The sequence below is a fragment of the Lithobates pipiens genome, unplaced genomic scaffold (genome assembly GCF_037356315.1).
Source record: "Lithobates pipiens isolate NorthernLeopardFrog02 unplaced genomic scaffold, aLitPip1_a1.2 Scaffold_8, whole genome shotgun sequence".
Lineage (NCBI taxonomy): Eukaryota > Metazoa > Chordata > Amphibia > Anura > Ranidae > Lithobates > Lithobates pipiens.
In genome coordinates this window covers 650,890,309-650,910,736 of record NW_027507903.1, presented here as the reverse complement: position 1 = coordinate 650,910,736, position 20,428 = coordinate 650,890,309, and the positions used below count along the sequence as shown (strand labels likewise).

At 49.7% G+C, this 20,428-nt stretch overlaps 1 protein-coding gene across 4 annotated transcripts in view; it reads right to left on the bottom strand.

The window, feature by feature from the left end:
• The window catches only part of LOC143961707 (CD209 antigen-like protein C), a 321,050-nt gene that overhangs the window by 91,980 nt on the left and 208,642 nt on the right, over positions 1–20,428 (bottom strand). The gene's annotated exons all lie outside the window — the stretch shown is intronic.

Genomic DNA, 20,428 nt, shown 5'->3' with positions numbered 1-20,428 from the left:
AGAGAGAGAGAGGGGGGTCTGACAGAGAGAGAGGGGGGTCTGTCGGAGAGAGAGAGAGGGTTCTGATAGAGAGAGAGGGGGGTCCCACAGAGAGAGAGGGGGGGGTGGTCTGACAGAGAGAGAGAGAGAGAGAGAGAGGGGGGTCTGACAGAGAGAGAGAGAGAGAGAGAGGGGGGTCTGACAGAGAGAGAGAGAGGGGGGTCTGACACAGAGATAGGAGAGGGTCTGACAGAGAGAGAGAAGGGTGGTCTGACAGAGAGAGAGAGGGGTGGTCTGACAGAGAGAGAGAGGGGTGGTCTGACACAGAGAGACAGGGGGGTCTGACAGAGAGAGAGAGGGGGGTCTGACAGAGAGAGAGAGGGGGGTCTGACAGAGAGAGGGGGGTCTGACAGAGAGAGAGAGGGGGGTCTGACAGAGAGAGAGGGGGTCTGACAGAGAGAGAGGGGGGGTCTGACAGAGAGAGAGGGGGGGTCTGACAGAGAGAGAGAGGGGGTCTGACAGAGAGAGGGGGGTCTGACAGAGGGAGAGGGGGGTCTTACAGAGAGAGAGGGGGGTCTGACAGAGAGCGAGAGGGGTCTGACAGAGAGAGAGGGGGTTCTGACAGAGAGAGAGAGATAGAGGGGTCTGACAGAGAGAGAGAGGGGTCTGACAGAGAGAGAGGGGGGTCTGACAGAGAGAGAGAGGGGTCTGACAGAGAGAGAGGGGGTTCTGACAGAGAGAGAGAGAGAGAGGGGGGTCTGACAGAGAGAGAGGGGGGTCTGACAGAGAGTGAGGGGGGTCTGACAGAGAGAGAGAGGGGGGTTTGATAGAGAGAGACAGGGGGGTCTGACAGGGAGAGAGAGAGGGTCTGACGGAGAGAGAGAGGGGGTCTGACGGAGAGAGAGAGGGGATCTGACGGAGAGAGAGGGGGGTCTGCCAGAGGGAGAGGGGGGTCTGCCAGAGGGAGAGGGGGTCTTACAGAGAGAGAGGGGGGTCTGACAGAGAGAGAGAGGGGTCTGACAGAGAGAGAGGGGGTTCTGACAGAGAGAGAGAGAGAGGGAGGGTTTGACAGAGAGAGAGAGGGGGGTCTGACAGGGAGAGAGAGAGGGGGGTCTGACAGGGAGAGAGAGAGGTGGTCTGACACAGAGAGAGAGGGTCTGACAGAGAGAGAGGGGGGGTCTGACGGAGAGAGAGAAGGGGTCTGACAGAGAGAGAGGGGGTCTGCCAGAGGGAGAGGGGGTCTTACAGAGAGAGAGGGGGGTCTGACAGAGAGAGAGAGGGGTCTGACAGAGAGAGAGGGGGTTCTGACAGAGAGAGAGAGGGGGGTCTGACAGAGAGAGAGAGGGGTCTGACAGAGAGAGAGGGGGGTCTGACAGAGAGAGAGAGGGGGGTCTAACACAGAAAGGGGAGGGGGTCTGACAGAGCGAGAGAGAGAGAGAGAGGGATCTGACAGAGAGAGAGAGAGGGGGGGTCTGACACAGAGATAGGAGGGGGTCTGACAGAGAGAGAGGGGTGGTCTGACAGAGAGAGAGAGGGGTGGTCTGACACAGAGAGAGAGGGGGGTCTGACAGAGAGAGAGAGGGGGGTCTGACAGAGAGAGAGAGGGGGGTCTGACAGAGAGAAAGGGGGGGTCTGACAGAGAGAGAGGGGGGGTTTGACAGAGAGAGAGAGGGGAGTCTGACAGGGAGAGAGAGAGAGAGGGGGTCTGACAGAGAGAGAGAGGGGGTCTGACAGAGAGAGAGAGGGGGGCCTGACGGAGAGAGAGAGGGGGTCTGACGGAGAGAGAGGGGGGGTCTGACAGAGAGAGAGGGGGTCTGACAGAGGGAGAGGGGGGTCTTACAGAGAGATAGGGGGTCTGACAAAGAGAGAGAGGGGTCTGACAAAGAGAGAGGGGGTTCTGACAGAGAGAGAGAGAGGGGGGTCTGACAGAGAGAGAGAGGGGTCTGACAGAGAGAGAGGGGGGTCTGACAGAGAGAGAGGGGGGTCTGACAGAGAGAGAGAGGGGGGTTTTGACAGAGAGAGAGAGGGGGGTCTGACAGGGAGAGAGAGAGGGTCTGACAGAGAGAGAGAGGGGGCCTGACGGAGAGAGAGAGGGGGTCTTACAGAGAGAGAGGGGGTCTGCCAGAGGGAGAGGGGGTCTTACAGAGAGAGAGGGGGGTCTGACAGAGAGTGAGAGGGGTCTGACAGAGAGAGAGGGAGTTCTGACAGAGAGAGAGAGAGGGAGGATTTGACAGAGAGAGACAGGGGGGTCTGACAGGGAGAGAGAGGGGGGTCTGACAGGGAGAGAGAGAGGGGGTCTGACAGAGAGAGAGAGGGTCTGACAGAGAGAGAGGGGGGTCTGACAGAGAGAGAGGGGGTCTGACAGAGAGAGAGGGGGGTCTGACAGAGAGAGAGAGGGGGGTTTTGACAGAGAGAGAGAGGGGGGTTTTGACAGAGAGAGAGAGGGGGGTTTTGACAGAGAGAGAGAGAGGGTCTGACAGAGAGAGAGAGAGGGGGCCTGACGGAGAGAGAGAGGGGGTCTTACAGAGAGAGAGGGGGGTCTGCCAGAGAGAGAGGGGGTCTTACAGAGAGAGAGGGGGGTCTGCCAGAGGGAGAGGGGGTCTTACAGAGAGAGAGGGGGGTCTGACAGAGAGAGAGAGGGGTCTGACAGAGAGAGAGGGAGTTCTGACAGAGAGAGAGAGAGGGAGGGTTTGACAGAGAGAGACAGGGGGGTCTGACAGGGAGAGAGAGGGAGGTCTGACAGGGAGAGAGAGAGGGGGTCTGACAGAGAGAGAGAGAGAGGGTCTGACAGAGAGAGAGAGGGGGTCTGACAGAGAGAGAGGGGGGTCTGACAGAGAGAGAGGTGGTCTGCCAGAAGGAGAGGGGGTCTTACAGAGAGAGAGGGGGGTCTGACAGAGAGAGAGAGGGGTCTGACAGAGAGAGAGGGGGTTCTGACAGAGAGAGAGAGAGGGGGGTCTGACAGAGAGAGAGGGGGGTCTGACAGAGAGAGAGAGGGGTCTGACAGAGAGAGAGAGGGGGGTCTGACAGAGAGAGAGAGAGGGGGGGTCTGACACAGAGAGAGGAGGGGGTCTGACAGAGAGAGAGAGAGGGGGGTCTGATAGAGAGAGAGAGAGGGGGGTCTGACACAGAGATAGGAGGGGGTCTGACAGAGAGAGAGAGGGGTGGTCTGACAGAGAGAGAGAGGGGTGGTCTGACACAGAAAGAGAGGGGGGTCTGAGAGAGAGGGGGGTCTGACAGAGAGAGAGGGGGGTCTGACAGAGAGAGAGGGGGGGTTTGACAGAGAGAGAGAGGGGGGTCTGACCGAGAGAGAGAGGGGGGTTTGACAGAGAGAGAGAGGGGGGTCTGACAGGGAGAGAGAGAGAGAGGGGGTCTGACAGAGAGAGAGAGGGAGTCTGACAGAGAGAGAGAGGGGGGGCCTGACGGAGAGAGAGAAGGGGTCTGACAGAGAGAGGGGGGTCTGACAGAAAGAGAGGGGGGTCTGACAGAGGGAGAGGGGGGTCTTACAGAGAGAGAGGGGGGTCTGACAGAGAGAGAGAGAGGGGTCTGACAGAGAGAGAGGGGGTTCTGACAGAGAGAGAGAGAGGGGGGTCTGACAGAGAGAGAGAGGGGTCTGACAGAGAGAGAGGGGGGTCTGACAGAGAGAGTGAGAGGGGGGGTCTGACACAGAGAGAGGAGAGGGTCTGACAGAGAGAGAGAGAGGGGGGGTCTGACACAGAGATAGGAGGGGGTCTGACAGAGAGAGAGAGGGGTGGTCTGACAGAGAGAGAGAGAGAGGGGTGGTCTGACACAGAGAGAGAGGGGGGTCTGACACAGAGAGAGGGGGATCTGACAGAGAGAGAGGGGGGTCTGACACAGAGAGAAGGGGGGTCTGACAGAGAGAGAGAGGGGGGTCTGACAGAGAGAGAGAGCGGGGTCTGACACAGAGAGAGGGGGGGTCTGACAGAGAGAGAGAGAGAGGGGGGTCTGACAGAGAGAGAGAGGGGGTCTGACAGAGAGAGAGAAGGGGTCTGACAGAGAGAGAGAGAGTGGGGGTCTGATAGAGAGAGAGAGGGGGTCTGACAGAGAGAGAGAGGGGGTCTGACAGAGAGAGAGGGGGGTTCTGACAAAGAGAGAGAGGGGTCTGGCACAGAGAGAGAAGAAGCGGGGTCTGACAGAGGAGAAGGAGGGGGTCTGATAGAGAAGAGGGGGCGTTTCACAGGAGGAGAAGGGGGGGGTCTGACAGAGAGGAGAAGGGGGGCCGGCTGACAAAGCAGATGAGAGAGAGAGAGACGGACCTCAGGTGTGGGACACACAGCGTGGGTTAGCACTCTGGATCATGCAGGGCTGGCGCGATTGTCCTGAAGCAGGCCAGGAAAGTCTGTGTGCATTTCAGCCAATCATTTAATGCCAGTGCTCGGCTGGCTGAGCTCCAAAAGGAGTTGAACCTGCCCAAGAACCGCCTTATATGTGACATGCCCACCAGGTGGAACTCAAGGTTGGCCATGCTGCAGTGGCTGCACACGCAGCAGAGGGCCATCAATGAGTACCTCTGCGATTACGGCACCAGGACAGGGTCAGGGGAGCTCGGTTTTTTCTCACCACGCCAGTGGGGCATGATCATGGATGCATGCACTGTCCTGTCACTGTTTGAGGAGGCCACAAGGATGGTGAGCAGTGACAGTGCATGCATCAGTGACACTGTACCTCTTATCCACCTGTTGGAGCATACGCTGTGTGGAATAATGGACAGGGCACTTGAGGCAGAACAGAAGCAGGAAGAGGAGGACTTCCTTGCCTCTCAAGGCCCCCTTTATCCAGACAGTGTTCCTGCTGTCCCACCCATCACATAGGAAGAGGAGGAGGAGGAGGATGATTGTGTCAGCATGGAGGTGGAGCCTGGCACTCAGCATCAGCAGCAGTCTTGTAGGGATGATTTACAGTCCCAAGAAACCCGTGGAGTTGTACGTGGCTGGAAGGAGGTGGCTGCAGATCATGTTGTCCTTAATGACCCAGAGGACTCCAGACCAAATGCCTCAGCTAACCTACGATGCATCCGCGATCCTTCAAAGCCTGCGGAAGGATCCTCGTATTCTTCAGATCAAGGAGAGGGACCATTACTGGCTGGCCACTCTCCGTGAACTACGTTACAAGGGTAAGGTTGCGGACCTAATCTTGCCATCGCAGAGGTAACAGAGGATGAGACATTTCTGGGAACGCCATGCAGAAAGGTCTGTGCAACTGGGAGGTTACAAACTCCTGGTCCTGGACAACGTTTTGCTGAGATGTATACAAAAACACTGTGCAATAGCCAACAATGAAAAAATCTGGAAAAACAAAACTGAAAAGGAGGACCCGTATACCAGAAAAAGGGGCCAAGAACCAAGAGAGGGTGTAGAGGTCGAAGGAGACTACAAAGGCAGAAAACGAAGAAGGCTTTGATGGGCCAGGGTGTGTTTAATTTGAGTTCTAAATCTTTTACTCAGGATGAGATGTCTATATTAGACAAAGGCCTCAAATTTGCACCCCCAAACAAACTCAATAAATTGACTACATTTATAGATATACACAAATTTGTACGGACGATTAATATACAGAGATATCTAATCACTAATCCATATCGAACAGACTATCATGCTAGCACATCAGGGACTGTGCACTCGGGGTTATCTAACCCCTCTCTCTTTTCCCCTCCAGTACCTACCGCGCCTGCGGTTAAAATCTTTAGAGATCTGGTACTTAAAGATTTAGCTAAACTACCTGTAAAGAATCGTTACCCTACCTCCTTACCTAAAGCAGCATTGTGGTTACTTTTTGACCAGAAACAAGTCATTGTACGCCCTGCAGACAAGGGAGGTGGTATTGTTATTCTTGACAAGGTAAAGTACGAGGGGGTAATGGCTAATATTCTGAGCGAATCTGATACATATCAAAAATTACCCAACAATCCCACCAGCGTCTATAAGGGACAACTAAAAGCCCTTGTCGACAAAGGTTTTGAACAGAAGATTTTGAACAAAAAGGAAAGAGCATTTTTAGTTCCTGTATCACCCAGAATACCTACTATTTATTACTTGCCCAAGATTCATAAGAATTTAACTAACCCCCCCGGTAGACCAATTGTCAGCGGTATCAATTCCGTGACATCACGTATAGGTCGGTACGTAGATTTTTATCTCCAACCTTTAGTTAGGAATATGCCTTCTTACTTAAAAGACACAGGTGACACTATTAGAAGATTGGAAAGTTTGCAGGTTCAGGGACATTGTATTATGGCCACTGCAGATGTTGCATACCTGTACACCTGCATACCACAGGAGGAGGGAATTGCAGCAATGCGCCATTTTCTAAACAGGGAGCAGTCTCTAGTTCCTGTCCAACGTGAGTACATTTCCGAACTGCTGGAATTTGCAACCAGCCATAGTTACTTTTGGTTCGATGGCCAGTACTTTTTGCAAAAAAGTGGTGTGGCCATGGGGGCCAAATTTGCGCCCAGTTTGGCCAACCTTTTCATGGCCAAGTGGGAGGAGGATGTCGTCTATGCTCAACGGAGCCCATCACTTTTGTTATGGGTCCGGTACATAGACGATATCCTCCTCCTGTGGGATGGCACCCCTGAGACACTTTCGGAATTCTTTTTAGGATTGAATTCCAATGATAGGGGTATTTCGTTAACCTATCAAACTAGTACTGATATGATACAGTTTTTGGACTTGGAAATAGGAATTGCATCAGGAAGATTTAATTTTAAAACACACATTTTAAGTCCACCGATCGCAACAGTTATATTTCCTTGGACAGTTGCCATCATAAAACCTGGCTCTCCTCTGTCCCCCGGAGTCAATTTATTAGACTTCATCGTAATTGTACCGATAACCACACTTTTTTGGTTCAAGCCAATCGTTTAAAACAACAGTTCTTGGATAAGGGGTATTACGAATCAACCTTAGTGAAGCAATTACAGGAGGTTCTACATACCAACAGGGATACCTTGCTTCAGGTTAAGACCCCCCAGAGGGATAATGATAAATATAAGTGGTCCTTGATGACCACTTATAATATCCAACATAGACAACTGAAAAATATTTTCAGCAAGTATTGGGAGGTTTTGAAAAAGGACCCTGTTCTGGGCCCTAAACTCCCCGAAAGAGCTAATGTCTTATTTAGAGGAGCTCCATCATTACAGAGTAAAATAGCTCCCAACATTATCAACCCTCCAGTTCCACCGACTTTTTTCCACAATTCGGTTGGGTTTTTCCCATGCAGGAAGTGTAGTGTGTGTCAGCACAACACATTAACACAACGTAAGATTTTGGACTTTACATCGACAGTAACTGGGAAAAGATATTCCATCAAAGCTTTCTGTACCTGTAAAACAAGATATATAGTATATCTAATAACTTGTCCATGTGGGAAACAGTACGTTGGCCGTACCACTAGAGCATTTTCTACCAGAGTGGGGGAACATATTTCTCTTATTAAGAGTAAGGTATCCAAACATATGGTACCAAGACATTATAGGGAATGCCATAATAATGATCTACGGGCACTCAGTTTGTCGCAATAGACAGGTATACTCCACCTTGGCGAGGGGGGCCCTTAAGAGAGGGGTCTCCAGGTTGGAGACTTATTGGATCTATGAACTCCAGTCCCACTTCCCATTCGGTATGAATGTGGAGTGGGACATCAATGCGTTCATTGACGATTCCTGAGGGGGTATTGTTCTATTAATTATATTTTTGTTTTTCTGTGGGTATTTATGTTATGGTCTTTTTTGTGGTACATATGTATGCACAAACCCTCATTGGTAAGATAAGGATATCACTATTTTTTTCTCCCTTTTTAGAAGGATATAAGGGGTATAGTTTAATACCATGAGTGTGTTCTTTAATTCAAAGACCCAATATTTTTATTATCCCCTTTTTTTATATTCTTTGTTTTTAAAGCTTTTTAAATTTCATATCTAAGTTCAATTTACAAATTTTCATAATTTTATTAATAGCCACTGTTTAACTCCTGGCAAGATATCATGGTCTTTCACTATTGTTTATATTGCCCTATAGTCATTTGATTTTAGGACACTAGGTGTCGCTAGCGCATTCACCTTCTAGTTGCCAGTTGAGACTGAGTAAGGCTAGGTCATATCTTGGCCTCGCTCTCCTTTTGAGACCGCACCGGAAGTTACGTTTGTTTACTTCCGGTTGCGGCATCTTTTGTGAACAACCAGCGTGGGTACACTTCCTGTTCTGGATTATCACTCGGATAGCACCAGGGAGTGTATCCCGTTGTTGGATATGTTCCCTAGACGCTGTATCGATACGGTTTCGTTGCTGTGCTCTCTCCACGCCCTGCGTCATTGCCATGGACGTTCGTTTTGAATGTACCACGAGGCACATCATTGTAGTTATAGAAATATTTAGGCTGACATCGAGGCGTGGAGCGCACGCCGGAACCGGAAGTGGGCATGTACCATTCACAATATGAGTTTCATGTTGGTAGCATATAACATATTGGTGGAACGCATTTAGACTGAGTTGTGGAACGCACGCCGGTCCGCCATCTTGCCTATACCGGAAGTTGGTACGTTTGTCACATAGGAGGGATTTTAAGGGTCTCTCTATGTATTATCTATATAAGGCAGTGGGCGAGTGGTTGGAGCCCACCCCAGATGATGACCTGTAGGTCAAAACGCGTCGGGAGGACTCTGCCACTGCCTGTTTTCTCTCTAACATGTTTATTGATTACACTGGAAATGTGAGTTGTATATTTTACTTTTATTAAAGCCTTTTTTAAAAACGTTATTACGCTATGTCGGCCATATCTTTTTACCTCTATGCCTGAATTGCTACCGGAGCTGTCTATATACATAAAAACGGTGATTACACGCATCTCGTCACGCTGAATGAATCATTTATGGTTGGACTTCTTTCATGGTGGAATGCTGTATCCAAAGTTGCAGTAACTGTGATTGCAGGCTTTTTTGGACCCCCTAGGCATATTTCTATTTGGGTCACGTCCATCCGGTAAGCCTGCGCTTCTTAAGGTGGTGGGAGTTTCACCGGGTGAAGTCATTTCTGGTCACAGTGAAGTGAAACGCTTGTGGACACCAAAGTTTATTGGGACTCACACTCTATATGTTTTTTCCTTTTTATGAACTCTAGTGTTTTTCTAAAAAATTCTTTTCATTTTTATTTCACATTCACGTGGATGTTCACCGCATTTTTTGTTATTTCCTCTCTTTTTGGGATTACTTCACAGTAAAATGGAATCTTCTTCTGTTTAGTATGATATATGTTTAGCTTTTGAGTTATATAGATTTTAATGTTTATATACTTAGTATTATTTTTACTATTTTTTACACATAGTATGATACTTTCATATTTTGGGTCACATTGTATTTGTCCGTTATAGATACATGCACACAGCATTGTTTATTTATTTTTTGCCAATCATAAGGGTAATATTTATATATGCTTGGCGCTTACACTTTGCATTCTCAACGTTTTGCTGAGACTTCGGTCAGAAGGAGCGTTGGAGAAGGTGGCCGTCTGACCGATGCGTTCAGACAATTTTTTAGTCTGCAGCCCCAAGGTATGATCGGTTCCAGCAACCATCGCCAGCGTCTGATTTACATGGTGCAGGAATACCTAGGGGCAAGGTCAGACTTGGACACCTTTCCCAACGAAAATCCTCTGGCTTACTGGGTCTTGAGGATGGATCACTGGCCAGAGCTTGCACAGTATGCAATTGAGCTACTGGCATGTCCTGCCTCCAGCGTTCTTTTGGAACGCACCTTCAGTGCTGCTGGTGGCTTTGTAACCGTATACAGGGTTCTCCTGTCCACCGACTCAGTTGATCGACTGACCTTCATAAAGATGAATCAGTCTTGGATCACCTCCAGCTACCAAGCACCTGAAGCTGATGTAACCGAATAATTTTTTTGGAAATGTCGCATCCCTTCAAGACCGTTCTGTTATGTTGACTGACTATCCTCTTCTTCCTCAGTGATCCTGCTGATATCTTGGAAGAACATTTTTGGTTCTGGGTGATGCCACCAGCCCAATTTTTCAGCCCCTGTTTAACAGGGGCGTGTATTTACAATTTTTGATGCAATGCTTTGCAGCAGGGCTCATTCCTGCACTCCAAATAGAGTATATGGGAGAGGTTGCAGTGTCGTGGCACCAGCACCAGTGCCACCAGCCCAATTTTTCAGCCCCTGTTTAACAGGGGCATGTAATTACAATGTTTGATGCAATGCTTTGCAGCAGGGCTCATTCCTGAACTACATCTAGAGTATATGAGAGAGGTTGCAGTGTATAGGCCCAATTTTTCAGCCCCTGTTTAACAGGGGCATGTAATACAATTTTGATGCAATGCTTTGCAGCAGGGCTCATTCCTGAACTACAACTAGAGTATATGAGAGAGGTTGCAGTGTATAGGCCCAATTTTTCAGCCCCTGTTTAACAGGGGCATGTAATACAATTTTTGATGCAATGCTTTGCAGCAGGGCTCATTCCTGCACTCCAACTAGAGTATCTGGGAGAGGTTGCAGTGTTGTGACACCAGCAAGCAGTGCCTAAGGCCCAATTTTTCAGACCCTGTTTAACAGGGGTGTGCAATTACAATTCTTGATATAATATTTCACAGCAGGGCCCATTCCTGTGCCCAGAGTAACTGTGAGGACTTATAGGGTTGTGGCACCAGCACCACCACCACAACCACCAAAGGCCCAATTTTTCTACCACTGTTCAACAATGACATGTAATTACAATTCTTGATATAATCGTACAGCAGGGCGCTTCAGCGCCCACCAAGAGTCACTTTGAGGGCTTACAGTTTTGTGGAAACACCAACACCTTAGGCCCCCATTTTTGCAGAGCATATAGGGCAGGCCCCTACGTTCAAACATCCAGCTTACGAACATCTCCTACTTGCAATCGGAAGGAGACAACAGGAATTGAGATGAAAAAAGACGGATGGCAAAAAAAAAGATTATACCGGGGCGATAACCCTTCCCCATGTTTTCCAAAAAGCTTAAAAATTGATTTTTTGACTGGAGCTACACTTTAAAAATGTACCAGTTCAAATTTACAAACAGATTCTACTTAACACAACAAACCTACACAGTCCCTGTCTTGGTTGCACCGCCTGTATACTGCTGTTCTGAGTATATAGGGCCTGGGGGCCACACGCCTTTCCTTTTGTTAATATGAGTACGGGGTTCCCCTTAATATCCGTAAAAGATCCAAAGGGCCTGGGAATGGGCAGGGGGGGGCAACCCATGCCATTTTTCTTAATGATTTTCAGCAGTTTTAAATTATTATTTTTTCCGTTAAATGTCATTTTGTGCAGGGACTGTTCTAAACACGGGAAACACGTGGCACTTCACAGGCATACTACAGACACCCCCCAGGCACAATATTCAAAGGAATATTTCACTTTTTTTCACTTTAATCATCATTAAAATCAGTGCTCCCAAAAAAACGACAGTTTTTTTTTTTTGAAAAAACAAGTTTATTGGGCAATGGTACAGATTACAGGGAAAGAAAAAGGAAAGAATAAACAATCAGTCAATGGTACATTCAGCGGTCAACAGCAAAAAACATCTAAATGCCGTATTAGCACAACAAGATATCCAGAGCATAGCTATATAAACAAAGTCAGATATACAGACATCAATATTGGAGTTGCAAAGTTCATTGAACTAAATAGCAGAAGGTGAAACATGATAGCACATAAGATCTAATCAAACCCAACCCTGACGTGGACTCAGCTCCCACAAGTATCCGGGTCATTAAGCCAGCGATCCCAAATCTTATTAAATTTACCAGGGCACCCCCTGTGTGTGTAGATGACTTTTTTCAGCGGTAAATTAGAGTTAACCTCAGCCACCCAAGCCCCGAATGTCGGAGTCTCGGGCCGCATCCACAACCTGGCAATCAGTTTCCTCGCACTGAACAATGTTTCTTGGGTAAAGGTCGCATCGGAGGGTGCCTCCGGGGCGCCCAGCTCCAGGCCTAACAAACAAGCCTTAGGATCCATCAGAAGGGGGGAGCCCATTTGATCGTGCAGAAACCGTACCACCTGTAACCAGAAGGCCTGAATATCGGGGCAGGACCACAGTAGATGGTAAAAGGAGCACGGGAGGCTCCCACATCGCGGACACCCCGGCCCCAGGGAGGGCCTGTATCTACAGATCCGGGCCGGCGTAAGATATGACTTATGGAGGATATATAATTGAGTTAACCTATCTGGCACCCTAGGGGACACTCGCTTAACTGTAGTCATGATCTCCTCCCACTCCTCCCCCGAGATCGGGCCCACATCCTCCTCCCATCGGTATCTCGTATTCTCCGTAATTGCAGCTACCGATCTTCTTCTAAGGGAGTTGTATAGGGTCGAAATTAATTTTGTGGGCTCCTCTCCCACTATAACACCCACTACCGATAATTCCTGTGGATCCGGGAATCCCTCCCCGAATTGAGCCCGAAGGGCATGGGATAATTGTGCATAACGAAATAGCATATAGGCGGGGAGCTCAAACTCTCTTTGCAGCGCCTGGAAACCACGCACCCCTCGTGGGGAGACGACCTGGTATAGGTACATCACTCCCCGGGAGGCCCAGAGGTCCGCTCCCGGCAGCCCCCTGAGCTCCTTCAATTGGGGGTTGTACCATAGGGGTGTATGTGAGTGTATCCAGTCCGCTCCCAGCATCTTTTGTGCGATACCCCAGATCCGCCTGTGCTGTAGCAGTAATGGAGCAGATTTCCTCCTCCTCTCATTAGACTCTCTCCCCCTAAACAAGACCTGCAGGGGGGAATGGGCGCTACCAGAAAACCCCCCACAGAGTAGCGACTGGTATCTGGAAGCGTCCATCTTGTGGAGGTGAAAAAAGTGGGAGAGCTGAGCAGCTACGTAGTAAGCACGAAAGTCGGGGAGCGCAGCTCCTCCCATATCCGTAGGGTTTTTAAGAGTATTCCAGGCTAATTTATGTCTACCAGAGCCCCAGATAAAAGAATTTAGAATTGTGTCTATAGTTTTAAAATATTTAAGGGGGATAAGGGTAGGGGCCTGCCAGAGTTTGTAGAGGAATTTGGGGAGGAGGATCATCTTGATTAAATTTATCCGTCCCATGACACCTAGAGGGAGCCTAGCCCAAGATTGAGTTTTGGATTTTAAATATAAGATCAGTGGTTCTATATTAAGGGTTATATAATCGGAGGGATCCCTGGTGATCTGAACCCCCAGATACTGAATAGTGGCCACTCTACGCAGCGGAAGGGACGAAGTGTCCCTCTCCGGCGGAGAGAGGTCAATGGGAAGAATCAATGATTTTGCCCAATTTATAGTGAGGCCCGAGTGCCTACCGAACTCTTCAATAATACCCAGGGCCGCTCTCAGGGAGGGTCCCTCATCCGCAAGGTACAGAAGCATGTCGTCCGCGTACATGCTTACCGTTTCCATTAGGGGCCCTGCTCTAAGACCCCCAACTTGGACGCTGGACCTAAGGGAGATAGCCAGTGGTTCTACTGCTAGGGCGTACAGGAGCGGCGACAAGGGACACCCCTGTCTGGTCCCGCGCCCCAGAGGAAAGGGCTCGGACAGGCAACCATTCACCGCCACGCGCGCCTCCGGGGAAAAATATAATATCTGGACCCATTGCAGAAACTTAGGCCCAAATCCAAAGCGCCGAAGGCATTCCCACAGATATCCCCACTCCACCGAATCAAACGCCTTGGCCGCGTCCAACGCCACCACGGCCCTGGTACCACCATTGTCGTGCGTGGCTTGTAAATTCATGTGGAGTCTACGAATATTCATGGCCGTATTTTTGCCAGGCATGAAACCGGTTTGATCCGGGTGGATAAGGGACAAAACGTGGGAGCACAATCGGGATGCCAGGATCTTGGCTAAGATCTTTATGTCCACCTGTAACAGGGAAATCGGACGAAATGAATCTAGGCAATGTGGGTCTTTGCCCGGTTTTGGAATGACTATAATCGTCGCTTGGCGCAGCGTTTCCGGAAGGGAAGCGGACTCAAATAAGTAATTATATAAATTCAGCAGCTCAGGGGCCAGAACGTCGGAGTATGTCGCGTAAAAATCCAGCGGTAGACCGTCGTGTCCCGGAGCCTTGGCCGCTGCCAGGGAAGATAACGCCACCACTACCTCGTCTAGTGAGATCGGAGCCTCCAGATCAGCTATCTGAGCTACCGATAATTGAGGGAAAGGAACATCTCGTAGAAAAGTTTGGGTCTCCTGAGCCGTGACCCCCACACGAGAGGCGTAGAGGTCAGCAAAGTAAGACCGGAACATCTCGGTCACCGCTCCCGGTTCAGACACAAGAGCGCCGCTCCCATCCATCAGCGACACCACTACAGGTGGCCTCGCATCCTGATGGGCGAGGTAAGCCAAAAGCCTACCCGCTCTCTCGCCTTGTTCAAAAATCCGCTGCCGCGTAAAAAAATGCTTGCGTTTAGCCTGCTCAAAGTGTAGTTGGTCAAGAACACGGGTCTGAAGCCTGAGGGCCGAGGCATTCGCCTCAGTGGGATGTGACGTAAACTCCCGGGTGATAACCTCCAACTGCTCCTCCGCCTGACGGAGGATCAGTTTAGAGGAACCTTTTAATCTATTTATCCGCCTGATCAGCAAGGACCGTGCATGCAGTTTAAAAGCCTCCCAAACATGTCCACCCGTAGCCGTCCCCCTATTAGCTGCAAAAAAATTACTCCATTCCCCAGACAGGTCGTCTCTCTCCTCCAGCGCTTTCAGCCAGAAGGGATTCAGGCGCCAGCCCCTAGGCCCCAGTTGTTGCATCAGAGACAGGGTAGCCCAACAGGGGGCGTGATCTGAGAGGGACCGCGCATGAAACCCTGCATCCTCCAGCTGAGGGAGTAGGACATTTGACGTCAAAATATAGTCTATGCGGGACATAGTAGAGTGCGTAGCCGAAAAACAGGAGTATACCCGGGATGTGGGGTTTCTATAGCGCCACACATCTGTCAATGCAAATTCCCGAAGGGTGCGACTCAGTCTAGACCCCATATGGATCGCAGGGGCAGAGCCACCCCGAAGTCTATCCATGCTTGGGTCAAGGGCAAGGTTGAAGTCCCCTAGCCAGATGGCCGGGGTATCAGGGTATCGGGCCATATATGACATGCCCTCAGACACGACAGCAGCCGAGTATGGGGGCGGTATGTATACTGCCAGAATCAGAAACCTCCTGCCCTGAATAGTGCAATTAAGAAATATAAACCTGCCCTGGGGATCAGTCCGCAAATCAAGGAGGTGAAAGGGCACTGTCTTGGCTATTAATAAGGAAACTCCTCTGGAATATGGAGTGTGGGTAGCGTGGTAAGTCCAGCCAACCCACGGCCTCCGAAGCGCCAGCTGTAGCTGGCCCGTTACATGCGTTTCCACCAGCACTATAATGTCTGCTCTGTAGGATTTGAGGCATGCAAAGACAGCCGTACGCTTTAGCTTATCTCTAATCCCACGGACATTCCACGTCAAAAATTTAACTGGGGCCATTTACTAGTGGCGTTTAAATGATACAACTCGCTAGGCGGACTGACCCCCAGTGCAGAGCCCAGCATAACTCTCGATTTTCCCACCCACCATCTCATCATCAGACATTGAAGTATTTCCCTTTGTACCATAACCCCAAAAAACAACAACCAAGAAAATATCATGAACCCAAACCCCCAAACCACCCCCCCACCCCCCACCCAGCTCTCAGTCCTTCCAACTGAACTGGAGCACACGTCCCCAAACATCCAAACCTTCGCCCTCATCCCCCGTAGCGAATGCAGCCAGCAGAACCTCCCTCCACTGCTCGGACTGCACACAGCCACACGGGGATAGGTCGGGCGTTTAACTACACAGGGGGCGACTACTCGCTGCATAAGGCGCATAGAGTAGCCCATCGGGCTAAGCCGTAAAACAAGGGTCACAGCCTCCGCCCCCGGTGCCAACAAAAACAAAGGGGTGATCCCATCAGCGACACATGTGGAATAGGCAAATCAATATTGGGGTCAATAACAGAGAAGACAGAATAACTGAGGTAAAGCGATCAGAAACAGAGCAAAAGAAGAGGAGGAAAAGAGAAGAGGAGAGGAGGAAGAAGGGAAGAAAGAGGGGGGCACACGTCCCAGCACGGAATACCCACGGTAAAGGGCAGCCCGAGGAAAACTCGGGGCCACGCTGTAAAAAGTTTCAAGTCCATTTCAGGTAGAATGAGGAGAAGCAAAAGCCGTAAGCAGTCCGGCAGGGCACTCCAGAATAGGTGCAGGTCATCTACTGCCCTCGCAACAGTCTAATGGGAACAAAACAGGCACGGGCCGCCTTGGGGAAGGCCCACAGTGGTAGCAGTCATCATCAGTATAATGTTCGGTAATAGGTAGGCCATTCCAAGATAAGTACCTCTTCACCGGTGATAGGTAAGTATATCGGGGAGGTAAAACTCTAGGACAACATCCCAAATTAGGGGGACCGGGCCAGTCACTGCACCCGGCGGTTCCTATCAGCCTCCCTCCTTTCCAACCAGTCCATCGCCTGCGCCGGGTCATCAAAGAAATGAGCTCGGTCTTCGCCCAGAACTCGCAGCCGCGCTGGGTACATCATAGCATATTTCAAATGTTGGATTCTCAGCCTCTTCTTAACTTCCATGAAGCGGGCGCGCTGTTTTTGCACTTCTGCAGAGAAGTCTGGAAACGCCATAACATGGCCTGCTTGAAACGGAATGTTGCCCTTCTCCCTGCTAAGGCGCAGAATTGCATCTCTGTCCCGAAAGTTGAGCAGCTTGGCGATAAACGTACGTGGTGGTGCGCCTTCCGGCGGGCGCCTCGCTGGCATGCGATGCGCTCGTTCCACAACGAAGGTATTAGAAAATGCTTCCCGACCGTAGGTGTTGGTCAAAAGAGTCTCTAGAAAAGTAGACGGATCGTGGCCCTCTGCTCCCTCCGGCAGGCCGATAAACCGAACGTTCGACCTGCGCGCCCTGTTTTCTAGATCATCTTGCTTTTGAGCTAGAAGATGGAGTTGGCGCCTCACCTCCTCGTGGGATTGCTGGAGCGGATGTAGCTCGTCTTCCACCCGACCAAGCCTGTCCTCGGCCTCCTTTACACGATCCCTGATCTTGGACATGTCCTGCCGCATGAGAGAGATGTCGACTTTGATCTCCTCAATCTTGGTTGTAAGGGAAGATTGGCAGGCAGATATAGCTTCAAGCACCTTGTCCGTGTCGTTTGCCGCCGGAGGGGTTGCGGAAGGCGAGGAAGCGCCATCTTGGGCCGGCTCTCTATCCTGCCTACGGAATTTCTCCAAGGAAGCCGCCGCCGAGCTGTGCTTCTTTGACGGAGACATGTCTGGAAGGATGACCGGACCCCTATCCGCCGATTCTCCGTGCTAAAAAGGCAGTCGCTGAGGGCAGGATAAGCGTACAGGATATACCGGGAGCGGAGCGCAACTCACTTGCGACCTACTCCATCGCCGTCCAGGCCACGCCCCAAAAAAAAAAAAAAAACGACAGTTTAAAAAAAAAATGGCATTGACCCATGTCCCCTGGGGCAGGAGCCAGGTCCCCAAACCTTTTTTAGGACAATATCTTGCATATTAGCCATTAAAATTAGCACTTTTTCTTTCAAACGTTCGAATCCCATAGACTTCAATGGGGTTCTAAATTTCGCACAAATTTTCGGCCCGTTCAAAAGTTCTGGTGTGAACCAAACTGGGGGGTGTTCGGCTCATCCCTACCGGACATATCCAATACCTTGGGGTTCGGTCAAGGAGTGTAACCAGTACTGAGTAATACATGACAGTGATGTGATCCCGTTAACTGCTAATATCTCCAGTAACAGAGTCAGGATATATCTGGAATATGAGGCCGGATGGATCTCCTTTTATGATTTGTGTGACCCAGTGGCGGTGCATCCATAAGGGCGCATGGGCGCCGCCCCCTCTCCTCTGCCACCCCCTCTAGCACCAATAGATAGATTCATCCATTATGAATCCATCTATGGCCGCCGCTGCCACCCCCTTTTCAGGCGCCAGGCACCTGCATTACAGCGGCAGGGTTTTGGTTTTTTTTTAAGTGGGAGTTCGGCCGTTTTTTTTTTTTTTTTTTTTAAGTCAGCGGCTACAAATACTGCAGCTGCTGACTTTTAAAATAGTGACACTTACCCGCCCAGCGCGCCCGCGATGTCGGCACCCGAAGCCGATCTCTCGATCGTCTCTCGGGTGCTGCCACCGCCATCTTGGGTATGGGAATCAGGAAGTGGAGCCTTGCGGCTTCACTTCCCGGTTCCCTACTGCGCATGCACGAATCGTGCTGCGCAATAAGGATGGTCCCCGCTATCCCTGGGATCCATGTGTTTCCCAGCAGACAGCGGGGGACCCACAGAAAGTGGCGTAAATATCCACAGATTCTGCGGATATTTATGCCGGAATTGTGGGTGAAAATACCTGTACTGTACAGGTATCTGCACCCCCCTCCCCCCTGAAAGGTGCCAATTGTGGTGCCAGGGGGGGGAGGGTTCCGATGAGTGGAAGTTCCACTTTAGGGTGAAGCCCTGCTTTAAGCAGCTGATTAGATCCATAGGCTCTAATAGGCATCAAAAACATGACCTGCGAGCGTCATGCTGGGCACTTGCATGTCACACAGCTGTGTTAGAAAAGCAAATGAATATTTGCTTTCCTAACACTAAACCGCCCCTCTGCCAATCAGGTGCTCGGATCTGTTACCTGTCACCTGATTGGCTAAAATGGCAGGCACTGTGATTGGACACCTATCAGGCATCCAATCATAGCAGAGGACGGGAAGAGAGGACGTGAGAAGACATTGAGGGGCATCGAAGAGGTGTCCCACCACCACCGAGACAGGGTAAGTGCAGATGGAGGGTAGGGGGCACAGTGGCAGCATTTGATATGGTACAGTGGCTGCGTTTGGGGCACAGTGGCAACATTTGATGGGCACAGTGGCAACATTTGATGGGGCACAGTGGCAGCATTTGATGGGGCACAGTGGCTGCGTTTGATGGCACAGTGGCTGTGTTTGATGGTACAGTGGCGTCAATTAATGGACACAATGGCTGTGTTTGATGGTACAGTGGTGGCTATTGATGGGCACAGTGGCTGCGTTTGATGGCACAGTGGCTTCGATTGATGGTACAGTGGCTGCGTTTGATGGCACAGTGGCTGCATTTGATGGGCACAGTGGCTGCATTTGATGGGCACAGTGGCTGCTTTTGATGGCACAGTGGCTTCGATTGATGGTACAGTGGCTGCGTTGATGGCACAGTGGTGGCAATTGATGGGCACAGTGGCTGCGTTTGATGGCACAGTTCCGGCATATGATGGTACAGTGGCTACGTTTGATGGCACAGTGGTGGCGTTTGATGGGTACAGTGGCTATGTTTGATGGCACAGTGGCAGCATTTGATGGGCAGAGTGGCGGCATTTGATGGGCACAGTGGCTGCGATTGATGGGGTTTTTTTCAGAATTTTTCAGTGTGTTTGCGCCCCCCACCCCTGAAAATTTTTGAGCACCAGCCGCCACTGGTGTGACGCGATCCGACATCTCCACACCTTTACCACCACCTTCACTGAGCCCCTCCATGCTGGGTTAGGCGCATGGAGAGGATGTATAAAGATGGCTGGGGGTTGTCAGGAGAAGTAACCAATCTGACTGGGAATGTCGATGTCACTGGGATGGAGTGTTCACTTGATTCAGTATTTATCCAGTTGTATAGTTCAAACATACTGTTCATAGAGATACAGTACAAAGTAACATTGCTTATAAACATTGGTCAGATGGAAAATAGAGAAATACAAAGTAACATTGTTTATAAACATTGATCAGACAGAGATAGAGATATAAAGCAACATTGTTTATACACTCCGATCAGATGGGAGAGAAATACAAAGTAACATTGTTTGTAAACATTGATGAGAAATAAGACATACAAATACAAAATAACATCTGCAGTTCAAAATGGTGTCAAGGAATGTAACTGTAATTGTAAGTATGTTAAATATGTAAATATATACTATATATATATATATATATATATATATATATATATATATATATATATATATATATATATATATATACACACAATTAACATTTACCCCGTAGTTTACCCTAATCCATCATAATTAACTCCTTCTTCTCCTTTTCTAATTATATGTATTTACTTATTTTGCTACTTTAATAATAAACATTATTAGGGTAGGTTCTTGTCTTGATCAATTCTGGGGCAGGGTGGAAATTTGAGGGGACCCCCACCGTTTTTTATTTATTTTTTGTGAGGATTTCCCCCTTGACATAAATACAACACCCTCATCAGGAATAAGAGTCCGGGTATGTGTCTTTTTTTTTTTCTTTTCATGTGGGTTCCCCTATTAAAGAGGAAGTAAACCCTGATTAGTTTACTTCCTCTTTCATTCCTTGCAAAGGCAAAGCATAATGGAC